Source organism: Echinops telfairi, unplaced genomic scaffold, assembly GCF_000313985.2.
Source record: "Echinops telfairi isolate 266 unplaced genomic scaffold, ASM31398v2 ScPeMD7_70;HRSCAF=299, whole genome shotgun sequence".
Classification (NCBI taxonomy): domain Eukaryota; kingdom Metazoa; phylum Chordata; class Mammalia; order Afrosoricida; family Tenrecidae; genus Echinops; species Echinops telfairi.
The window spans coordinates 19,667,479-19,679,905 of record NW_022103968.1 but is presented as its reverse complement, the minus strand read 5'-3'; the positions used below and the strand labels follow the sequence as shown (position 1 = coordinate 19,679,905).

Genomic DNA, 12,427 nt, shown 5'->3' with positions numbered 1-12,427 from the left:
AAAGCCAAGTCCAGGAAGAACGATGAGGCTGTCTGACACAATTTAGTCTGGCCAACCAAATGTAAATAATACACTTAGGAATAAAAAGAAAATATTTTTGAAAGAAATTAAGGAAGATGCAAATAAATAAAGATGTCCCATGTCTATGGGTTGAAATACTTAATATTGTCAAAATGGTAATACTCACCAAATCATTCTATAGATTCAACGCAAATAGCAAAACTTCAGTTGATTTCTATGAAGACATTTCTAGTTGATTGTAAAATTAATACAGAAATGAAAAGTACCCAGAATAGCCATAAGTCACTCACTCATTACACTGAATCAATGCTGGCTTATAGGGAAGCTGTGGGACAAGTCCCTGGGGGTTTCCACAAGACAGCAACTCTTTCCGGGAATAAAAGCCTCATCTTTCTCCCTCAGAGTGGCTAGTGGTTTGAACTGCTGATGTGGCAGTTAACAGCCCAATGCATGACCACCTCACCATCAGGGTTCCTTCCTGAAGAACAGCCCTAACAATCTTCAAACAGAAGAACACAGCTGGAGGACTCATCTTCTGAATTCAAACTTACTCCAAAGCTATCGTTCTTGTGAATAAGCAAATGGGGTGAAGAAAGCTGATGGCTATCAAAAGATACAGCGTCCGGGGTCTTAAAGGCTTGAAGGAAAACAAGCGGCCATCTAGCTCAGAAGCAACAAAGCCCACATGGAAGACGCACACCAGCCTGTGTGATCACGAGATGTAGAAGGGATCAGGTATCAGGCATCATCAGAACAAAAAATCATACCATTTTGAATGAGGGGGTTAGTGCGGAGTAGAGACCCAAAGCCCATTTGTAGGCCACTGGCCATCCCCTTACGGAAGGGTCTCGGGGAAGAGACGAGCCAGTCAGGGTGTGATGTAGCATCGATGAAACATACAACTTTCCTCTAGTTCCTAAATGCTTCCTAGCTCTCCACCACCACCCCCTGCGCCCCCCTCCCCTCTGCCACACACACACTATCATGATCCCAATTCTACCTTACAAATCCGGCTAGACCAGAGGATGTACACTGGTACAGATAGGAACTGGAAGCACAGGGAATCCAGGGAGGATGGTCCCTTCAGGACCAGTGGTGTGAGTAGCGATACTGGGAGGGTAGAGGGAGGGTGGGGTAGAAAGGGGAAACCGAATACAAGGCTCTACATATAACCTCCTCCCTGGGGACGGACAACAGAAAAGTGGGTGAAGAGAGATGTCGGACAGTGCAAGATATGACAAAATAATAATTTGTAAATTATCAAGGGTTCATGAGGGAGGGGGGAGCAGGGAGGGAGGGGAAAAATGAGGAACTAATGCCAGGGGCTTAGGTGGAGAGGAAATGTTTTGAGAATGCTGAGGGCAGTGAATGTACAAATGTGCTTTACACAATTGATGTACGTATGGATTTTGATAAGAGTTGTATGAGGCCCTAATAAAACGATTTTAAAAAAAAGCTATTGTTACGAAGACTGTATAACACTGGTATAAGGATAGACTTAAAGGGCAGTGGAACAGAGTTGAGGGCCCACATACAAACCCTCAGGTGGCAGTGTCAAGACCACTCAACAAGGACAAGCAGGTCTCTTCAAGGAATGCTGCAGGGCCATTAGACAGCCACACACAAAAGAACACAGTTGGATCCCTACCTCACCACATACAATATTAACTCAAGACCGATCGCAGATAATAATATAAAAACTCTAAAACTGGAGAAAAGACGGGCACAAATCTTCATGACATTAGCTTATGGCAAGATTTCCCAGGTAATGCAATCTAAAAATGATCCAAGTAGACATTTCATGAGTGAAGATAAATATATGGTCAAAAGTACATGAAAAGACGCTAGCATCGTTAATCATTAAGGAAAAACAAACCCAAACCACAGTGAAATACTACTTCAATCAAGCTGGACATATTATCATTGAAAAGACAGATGATCACGAATATGGACAAGAACGTAGAGGAACTAGAACCCTCGGATTTTGCTGGCTGGACTATTAAAGAATATAGCTGATTTGGAAAATAGTCTAGTCCTATGTATACACACACACACAGACACACACACAAACTTGCACATGAATGTTTACAGTAGCATTATTTGTATTATCTAAAAAGCTGTAACAATTCATATATCTATCAATTAATGGTGCATAAAAAACGTGGTCTATCTATCCATACAGTGGAATGTTATTTAACAATATAAAGGAATAAAGTACTGATACATGCTATAAAATAGATGCATCTTGAAAACATTATGTATGCTAAGTGATAAAAGCCAGTCCAACATGTTTTTTTTCCAACTCATAATGCCCTGTGGGGCAGGGTAAAGTTGCTTCTGTGAGTTTTCAACACTGTAACAATTTTTTTCTGTTTTTTTTAATCATTTTATTAAGGGCTCATACAACACTTATCACAATCCATACATACATCCATTGTGCCAAGCACATTTGTTGCCACCATCATTCTCAAAACATTTGCTTCCTACTTGAGCCTTTGACATCAGTTCTTCATTATGACCCTCCCTCCCTGCTCCCCCCTCCCTCATGAGCCCTTGATAATTTACAAGTCATTATTATTTTGTCATGTCTTACACTGTCCGACATCTCCCTTCACCCACTTTTCTGTTGTCCGACTTCCAGAGAGGAGGTTAGATGGAGATCCTTTTAATCGGGTCCCCCTTTCCACCCCACCTTCATTTCACCTTCCTGGTATCACCAGTCCAACATATTTTATGCTTCCATTTATATGAGATGTCCACAATAGGCAAATCTATAAAACTCACTTCTGTCCTGTAGATCCTGACTCAGAACAACACTGCAGGGTTCTGAGGCTTTGTATTTCTTTGCTGGAGCAGACAGCCTCAGCTTTCTCCCTCGGAGCAACTAATGGTTTGAACTGCCAACTCCGCAGTGAACAGTTCAACTCATTCCGGAAACCACCACCAAGGCGCCTAAAGCAAATCTAGAGACAGAAAAGTCATAGAAATTTTCCCAGAGCTATGGTGGGGCTGAGGAGAAACGAGGCATGACTGCTAATGAGTACAGGCGCATGGGGTGGAGAACTGAGAAAAATGTTTTAAATTGATCATGGTGATGACTGCTGAAATCTACATATATATTAAAATTCATTGCATTATATATCACAATCCATACATACATACATACTAGGTAAAGTGTATGCTGCGTGAATTAGACGTACCAGAATCAACTTGACAGTGAGTTTCAGTTTGTGTGTGTGGGTGTGTAGAAAGTGGTTATAAATTGTAAAAAGAAACACATCCATTTTTCTTGGACAGAGATAAAAGTTACATTCTCATCCAATTTCTCTCTCTCTTTACTTCAGAAGTAAGTTTATAAGATGGCGAGCCAAAAAAGTCCATTTCTGTGCACATTCAAAGCTCACTAGTCCCACTAACTAGCTCAGATAAAGTACGAGAGCCAAAAAATAGTAACAACAATAACCACGCACCCCTACTAAAACTGAGTCCGTTCTAACTTACCACAACCCTATATAGGGGTTCCAAGGCTCTGTTAATCATTAAAGGTGCAGAGAGCCTCATCTTTTTTCCACTGAGTCACTGGTAGGTTTGAACCACCAACCTTGAGGTTGCGATACAACACTTGCCCAACAATACCACCAGGGCTCCTTTTTAAGCTGCCCATTTCCGTTTCCTAGAGTCCTGCTGTTGTAGCGGTTGGTTACAAGTTTGGGCTCTGATCCCCCAGCCGCTCCAAGGAAGAAAAATGAGGCTTTCTACTCTGTAAAGACTTACAGTGTCTCCAAAACCCACAGGGGCAGTTCTACCCTGTCCTATAGGGACACCGTAAGTCAGAATCAACTCGATGGCAGTGAGTTTAGTTTTTCTTTTTTTTTTCTCTCAACATCTCCTTTGCATTTATGTTTTCGCAAGTTTTAATGGCATATAATTCACATATCATATAATTGGATAGTTCATTCACATCCTGAGGAGTTGTACAATCATCACCACAATCAGTTTTAGGATTTTCTTCATTCTTGGTCTCATCATTATTAGCTCCCCATTTCCCCCACCCCCCACCACACCCCAAGGAACCATTACTCCATAAGCCTCTATAGGTTTACCTATCCTGGATTTCACATATATAAAAACATTTTTTTAAGTCACAGTAATAATAAAGTAAAACAGATTAAAACCTCAATGGAAAAGAAGGTAGAAAAATTAAAAACTACAACAAATTTAAATGGATCATAAGGGAAAGCAAATGATAGCACTGTATTTTAACTTAACTGCATCCACAACAATCCAATTCCCACTGCACTCTGCATGACAGCAAGACTATTTGCATCCCTGGTGGGGGGGGGGGGTGCACCACCCCCATGTCTGCCATATTGACTTGACAATGCTCTCTGCCTGATAATAGGGCTATATCACATCCTTCAACTATGATTGGAAGGGATTCACGGGAAGCTTAACTCACCCTGCCAATGGATTTGGGGGCGTTTGGTTTTCAATTTCCTAGGCTGCAATGGATTCAAACTGCTGACCGTTTAGTTAACACTACAATGCACCACTCATGAAAGAGCAGGAAGGAGGCTACCCTGAGGTAGTCCTAAGCTTTCACTTACAGGAGAGAAGACAAAGATCACTTTGCTACAGGCCATCAACCTAAGAATCATCTCCACCGTTACCTTTCTGACTGAATCAAAAGTCACCAGGCCGCTGAACACCATGGTGGCCCTGCTCTTGTCATACCCCGGTCTCTGACGAATCCAACATCCATCTACACTTCGCTTCCTTGGGCAGATACATTTCAGGCTCTCAGGGAAAGCAGGATTATCATTGACTATTGGAGCTAGAAGAATGCCTTAGGGACCATCCAAGTCAACCCCCTCCTCTAGACAAAGAAACGGAAAACAGAAATTAAGGGACTTGTTCAAGCTCTCAGAGCTATCTGGTGGCAGAGCTAGAACCAGAGCCCAGCCTCCCAACATCCAGCTAGCTCAGTGTCTGTCCCTTTTCCAGTTCTTGGACCTACACCTTCTCGATGGCATCCCTGGCAAGGGAGAACATAGGTGCAGAGGACTCGCTGGTTAATCTCTCCACACGATGGTGTGGCAGAAGCACTATAAACTATACTTTCTCTTTTTAAACAAAATCTTAGCAGTGCTCTGGATAGCTCCCACCCCAAGCCTATCCTGAGAGTCACACATGCCTAGTCCTCAGGATGGAACAAAACACAGACCAAGAAGTCCAACCATGCCCAGTGAAGTTAACGACAGACATTAGACTACAAGTCTTAGGCTGGGACTATTTTTGCCTGCCCCATATAGAATTCATATATTCGTGTTTATCTATCTCTTTTTCTTTTTCTTTTTCTTCTCTCCCCTCCCCTCCTCTCCTCTCTCTTCTCTTTTCTTTTCTGTCTCTCTCTCTCTCTCCCCCCACCCATTTTCAGTCCACATGGGTTGAGATGAATCTCAAATACCTTAACATCAGGCTTTGGGACTCAGGTTTGGTCAATACATCCCTCTGGCTCTGGCTCAGAGATGGATACAACTTATGTCATCACAAGAATTAGTCTACCTGGGAATGCAGGCAACAATGAAGCCATCAGAGGCAAGTCTGATGTCGATTGTGCTTCTGGACCCAGTTGCACTAGAAGCCAATGCAACCCCTTTTTGCCTAAATCATGTTAAGTTCATTTTCCATCGGTTAAACTGAAAAGAGTTCACACTTTTTATATTTGGTGGGATTCAAATTCTGCCACTGGTGGAGGTACCTAAGGAAATGGCAATCTCCCTCCACCCCCACCCCCATTATCCATTTGCCTGAACCCATTTGCAACATTTAACAGACAGTTCCTTTCTCATGTAGGATTGCAACACCTCATCACACCTGGCCATAGATGACCACACCCTTCCACAGGTTCTTGCTCATCCTAATACAGTGTGGGAAGGCCAAGGCCAAGTCTGGGTCAGCTTGGGATTTGTCCACTCACAACACAAGCCGTGGTCTGTGTTCAGCACGTGAGTCTCAAGTGGTGTGGGTGACCCGAGTTGTTTGGTTGCTGACATTTGTGGCGTGAAGTGTGATCCTGCTAACCTGGTTAGCGGCTCTGAGAAGTATACCCTGGCTGGGGGTGGGGAGGCGGGATTACAGTCTAAGTAATTATTTGTTTAAAGTGAGTCTGGCATGTTTCCTTCCAACGTCCCAGCGTCAGGGAGTGCCCACGGAAATCCTTAGGCCAGGTTTCCCAGGGGATTAAACCCGAGTATTTCCTTATACAGCCTCTGAAACCATGTGGGTGGGGAAGGGGAGGCGGCGGCCGGTCTTCCTGGAGATGACAGATCGCAAGGTGAATTTTCAGGTTGTAACTTAAGCAGCAGATTCTCGGGAAAGAGGGCGGGGCTCCCCACCTTCTAGGACCCCGAGAGCAGTCCGAAGGGGCCAGCTTCCTGCACCAGCGTCGCCTTCCTGCAGGGTCGGGGGAGACAGGCACCAGCGGCGGGTCGGCGGGCTCCGATTGCCCCGGGATGCCCGCGGCCCCGCCGGAAACGAGCCGGAACTTGCCGGCTGACCGGCTCCCGCCCCGGCGCCAGCTCCGGGGGTCTCCGCCGGACTTGACTCGGGCCCGCCCGGCGCTCGCCCCAGCCCCCTGGAAGCAGCCCGATCGCCCAGGCCCGGAGGAGCGCACGCTGCCCGGCCGCCGGCTCCCCGGCAGCTCGTCCTCACCTGACTCGCGGAGGCTTCCTGGAGGCTGCCATTCGGCGGTGACGTGCGGGGACCACGTCAGAAGAGCGCAGACCAGCTGATCACCCCGCCGAGGGCGGGAGCGGGCGGGCGCGCGCGCACCGGCCGGCCCGCCGCAGACCACGCCCCCCTCTGTGGCGTGCGCGCGCCGAGGCCCCGCCCACCGCGGCCCGGGGCCCTGGGCGTGTGGGGTCGGCTGGGGCTCCGCGGGCCTCTCGCGCTCCCTGCAGCGGCGCGCCATCGTTCTGTCCATGTTCTTGGCCTTTGCCGCACCGCGACGGGCTGTCCCGAGGATGCTCGGGCCTTTAAGAGGAGCAGGTGGCGTGGCCGATTCTGGGAGAATCTGGTCTAGACCGCGAGGCTTTGGAGCAGGGTCTTATTTTAGGGGGTCTTTGGAGTTGCCCACAATTATTTCTCTGTCGCAGTGTTTCTCAGAATGAACAATCGCGCCTCCTGGAACGACCCAGGGAAGCTGCGGAAGCAATACCTCCACTTTACCCCGGATTATGGCCTGTATGTAGTTAAAAAGTTTTTCATTGCCAGGAAGCGCTGAGGGTTTTGTTGGTTTGTTTTTTCCTGAAAAGGAAAATATATATTTCCTCCTGGAATGTGCGCCCCCAGAATGTTCATTCCTCAAAAGCAGGAGGGTCTCCAGTTCATTGCTATCTCCCTCCCTGCTGCTTAGAACAGTACCTGGCACAGAGTTGGCACCAAATAAAACTGACCACGTTTTTTAAACGGTGACGTCCCTTTGGAGTTATGGTCAATGAACATGGTCCCTTATGTGATGTACTATAATTCTGGACTTGATAAGCCTGTGGCTATAGTCCCAAATTGGAAAAGTCTCTGCTGTACTAATGGACAGGAATAGGGTAGGATGGAGACCTTGGGAAAAGGTGAACCAGGCCACACCCTGTTTCCTTGGGGGCATCTTTGTTTGACTTTACCTTGTTTGAGTGTGTGACTTAAGATCTAGCTTCCTTTTGAGGGTAGATAGACTGGTTCCAGCACACACGAAGAGCCCTGCTAATGTATGATTATGCTTTGGGGGCAAGCTGCAAGGTCAGCAGTTTGAAACCACCAGCTGCTCCTTGGGAGGAAGATGGGACTTTCTACTCCCATTAAGAGTTCCAGTCTCAGAAACTTACAGAGGGCATTCTCCTCTGTCCTGTAGGGTCGCTATGAGTCGGCTTCAACTCATTAGCAGTGAGTCTAGCACACACCGGCTCCCCTGAACAGCCATAGCCTGTTTCCCGACTGAGCTTTGGGAGAAGCAAGGAGACTTGCTGAGGCTTGGGGACATGTGTGGCTTCTGGCTCTGGATGCTACATTTGACATGCTTCTGCCTAACCTTCAGATCTGGGTCTGAACAACGCTCACCGCCCCCAGAGACATTGAGTTGCTGTGGGATGTTGCAGGGACTCACAGGATCCAGGGATGTGAGGACTATACTCAAGGGAGGAGTTGGGGGAGAATGGAGCAGAATAGCATCTTGACAAGATTGGACATTTGGGGCATCTTTAATCCCCAACTCCTTGCGACTCAAACTCATTGCCATCGAGACAATGCTGACTCACAGCAACCCTAACGGACAGGGTAGAACTGCCCCTGTGACCTTCCAAGACTGTCACTCTTTACAGGAGTAGAAAACCCTGTCTTTCTCCTCAGGAGCAGCCGGTGGTTTCAAACTGCTGACCTTGCATTTACCCATCCTACTTGTGACCATTATGCCACCGAGCTTCCTTCCTTGGGACTAGTCTGGCATTAATTCTTCTCAAAGAAATTATTGCCACACTACCTTCTTGTTTTGACGTTGGTAAAGCCTTAGTACAACTATCAAATGGGTTTTGCTACCAGGTGGTCTATACAGGAAAGCAGTAGCACTGGGAGGTATGAACACTTTCTAACAATCATTTGCGATCTCAGGGCAGCTGTTGCCCAAGAACAAAGTTCAGAAGGGTTTGGAAAGAAGAAGGAATGGAAACCGGAAGGAAGAGGAGGGATAAATGGCGGTACATTGAGGGGACCGTAATGAATGAGATGAAACAAAATGTGCAGAATTGTTGAATGGTAACTGATGCATCTCTGTACACCTTCACCCAATTTCCAATAAAGAGTTTTTGAAAACGACAGACTTCAGGACCAATTTGGGGGTCACGGGTGGCTATTAATGTCTGAGGGAAGGAAAGCTGTGGATCTAATGAGGGACTGATAAGAAAATGGAGTCCTGACCAAGTGGTCAACAATTACTCTAGAACAAAGATGAGAATGTAAGGCGACAGGGACATTAGATTAATGGGAGCTGTCCACCTAGAATGGAAATGCTAAGACTGTTCACACATTGTAAGGGACCATCAAGTCAATGATGACTCATAGTAGCCGTATAGGACAGGGCAGAACTGCCCCTGTGAGTTTCTGAGACTGTAGTTCATTATGGGAGTAGAAAGTCCTGTGTCTTTCTCCCAAAGAGCGGCTGATGGTTTCAAACTGCTGACCTTGGGGTTTGCAGCCCAATGCATGACCAAGACACCACGAAGGCTCCGTGAGGAACATAGCCAATGTCATTGAACTCTTTGTGTAGAAATGATTGGCTGATAGATTATACTTCCGTGTAAACCTTCACTTAAAACACAATACAACATTAAAGGGAAGTAAAAAGTTTTGCTGCCTGTAAGAACTCGAAGCTCGAATTATTCAAACAGGACTTTAGATCAATTAAATCTGGTCCTGCCAAAGAAGGAGGAAAGAACTACAAAGGTGCCCTTGCAAAGCACCAAAGCTCCCTTCCTCTCAAGTGCAGGGAGTCCACAGGGGCGAGAGAGATGATTAATAGAATGACTGGTTCCAGGCCTAGCCTGAGAGTGGCTGGGAAAGATGAAGCTGTGAGAGAGAATTGTTGCTACCCGGGGAGAGAGAGAGAGGCGGGACCTAAAGGGAACAGATTTCATAATCACGTTGCCTAGGAGAAGAGGCGTTAGCTCAGAATTTACAGCGTCTGGGTTGAAGGGAGAGAAAGAGAAACACTGTACTTTTTGTTCCCTGAGCCTGATTTAAATGCCGGTCTGCAAGATAACAAGGCTCCCCTCCGCTCTTGAACTTCTTTGAAGAGAACTGCAGGGAGAAGCTGAGCAGAATTAGCACCGGAGGGTGAAAAGGCCTGCACTGACAGGTTCTTCGGCTGGTTCCAGCAGGCCCTCACATCTTTGAAGGGGAGGGGGCGTTTTCCGAGCGCTTGGTGGGGAGCCCACAAGAACCTAGTGTGTGCAGAACTAGCCTCCTCATTGTGCAGACCGGCCCGCTGAGACCTGCAGAGAAATCAACAGCACCGGGTGAAAAAAACAGCTCCTGTCAAATCTGAGTCATGGCGCCCCCGTGTGTGCCAAAGTAGAACTGTACTTCCTCTGTTAGGTTTGCGGGGGCTGAATTTGAGGAAATAGATTGCCAGACCTTTCTTCCAAAGCACCCCGGGGTGGACTTGAGCCTCCAATCTTTTTGGTTAGCAGCCAAGGATGTTGACGATGGAAGAGACCTTAGAGGTCACTTCATCCAACCCACTGGACCATGCAGAGGATTGGGAGGGGCATGGATTGCTCATTCAAACACATACTGAATTGGCCTTAGATGCACAGAAAAACCTCCCTTGCAGTTAGCAGCCCAGTGGGCAACCACTATGCCACCAGAGCCTTTAAGTCAGCAGTGGGGTCGCCCGATTCATCACAGTAGCAAAATTACAGTGATGATGTAGCAATGAAAATAATTTTATGGTTGGGGGTCACCACAACATAAGGAGCTGGATTAAAGGGTCGTGGCATAAGGAAGGTTGAGAACCACTGCCTTAAGTGCATGGAAAGAAGTACCAAGTGCCCAAGTATATAAATTGGCCCCTAACATCCCTCTATGCTCCTGCTGGGAACCATCCTCCTATTTCCCATTGGGGAGTTGTCACTCCTCCCTTGCTCATCTCAGTCTCTGTTATGCTGGCGAAGTTCTGGGGTTCCAAGGATGGATCATATGACCCAGGCATAAGCCACAGTGAAGGCTCAGCGGTTGCAGTGCAGTGAGCTTTTCACGATGAATATTTCACGATGAATACAGCAATAGTGCCTCGCTGGTGTGGGCCAGGTGAGAGAGGACCTGCATGTATCTACTCTGGACTGCTGCCTTTACCCTGAGCCTGAGACAGGCATGGAAGCAGCAGAAGCAGAGCAGAGAGTGCAGGAGAAACAGAAATGTCCTAATAGTATTTGAGCCCTAGATCTGGCCACTCCTTAAACCTGATCTTTTCAGCAGTCAGCCACAGAAATTCCCTTTCTGTATGTAAGTCAGGTTGATAAGAGTTTTCTTTTGTTTACACTCGAAAGCCTCCTCACTGATTCCATTAGGCTCCATCTGCAAATATTTGCTGCATGAAGTAGAGATCCATTTCTTAATGTATACAATAAATAAAAGGGTAGGCTACAAACAAATATTCTATTTAAAAATGATTTCTATGAAAATGAAACTCAAAATACTCACCACTCCTTCGGCTCTCTCTCCTTCGTACACACAATAAAAGCACCCGCTCCATCCTCCAAATCTGAGCTCTATAACCAATAGCACCCACTGCCATCAGGTCAATTCTGACATATAATGCTCATATAGGCCCAAGTAGAGTTGTTCCTGTGAGTTTCTAAGGCTGTAAATCTTCATTGGCGAGGAAAGCCTCATCTGTCTCTCTTGGATAGGGTGGTGGATTTGAACTACCAACCTTGCAACTAGCAATCCAGTGATTACCCCACAGCTCCGTGAGAGCTCCTCACAAGCCACAGTAAACCTCCACTACTCAACATAATAACTGGTGGGAGACCTGAGCGTTTACTGGGTGGGGACAACATCCCTTTTGACAAACCCCCAGATGAGAAGACTAAACAGTAAAGTTTTTCATACGAGATAAAAAATTAAAAGAGAGGGCTTTTAATTGCTTCAAATAGTTCAGTTTGTTCTAATACAATTGATAGCTATAGGAACAGTGATGAGTGAGGCGCTCATAAATTATTACAATATGGCCAAGTTCTTTCCTTGTTTTTTTGAAAATTAACGAAAAGATAGGCTTGTGGTTACACCCCAGAAAGGAATGGGAGAAGAAAAGCCAACATCCAGGACTGTGGACTTGGCCAAGACAATGGACTGTAAGTTAAGGGTGGGAGAGCAAGCATTTGGCTCAGTTCAGCATCCACTCACCCTTTGTGTTCAATGAAAACGACACTCAGACCTTCTGATGTCTGAGTTCCATTTACTCTTGGCAAAGTGCAGTTCTCTGGTTCAAATTAAAGATGAAGAAGAAGAGAAAGCCTCTCAGAGACCCAGAGGGTTTCTTGCACATCAAATGTTTCTTCCACAAACAACGCATTGATGAGCTAAGTGTAAATGAATCAAAACCATGCAGAGTAAGGATTCTCTGAAACATGCAGACCCTCCCACACTACATATAAAAGGCCTCAGAGAACCACCCGGTTGCCTCTTCCTTTAAGGAATATCCTTCTTTTCAAAACCATATTTTATCCTCTTCTCAAGTGGCCTTTGGGGGACCTTTGCAGACTATGGGAAAGGGAAGAAGGGAATAGATGGTTCTGATGTTGGCGCCTCACAAACTGTTTATGACGTTGATGGCTGCTCCCTCCTAGATGCGTCTGCG

General features: G+C 46.4%; 1 protein-coding gene across 2 annotated transcripts in view; it reads right to left on the bottom strand.

Moving 5' to 3' along the window:
- The window catches only part of XPNPEP1 (X-prolyl aminopeptidase 1), a 58,157-nt gene extending 51,342 nt beyond the window's left edge, over window positions 1-6,815 (bottom strand). Inside the window, exon 1 of one of the 2 annotated variants that reach the window (XM_045291536.1) lies at window positions 6,736-6,815. The gene's annotated coding sequence lies outside the window, so the exon portion shown is untranslated. Of the gene's footprint in view, window positions 1-6,419; window positions 6,446-6,735 lie in introns of those variants that run through there. The other variant, XM_045291537.1, reaches the window with a different exon arrangement.
- Window positions 6,816-12,427: the final 5,612 nt, after the last annotated feature.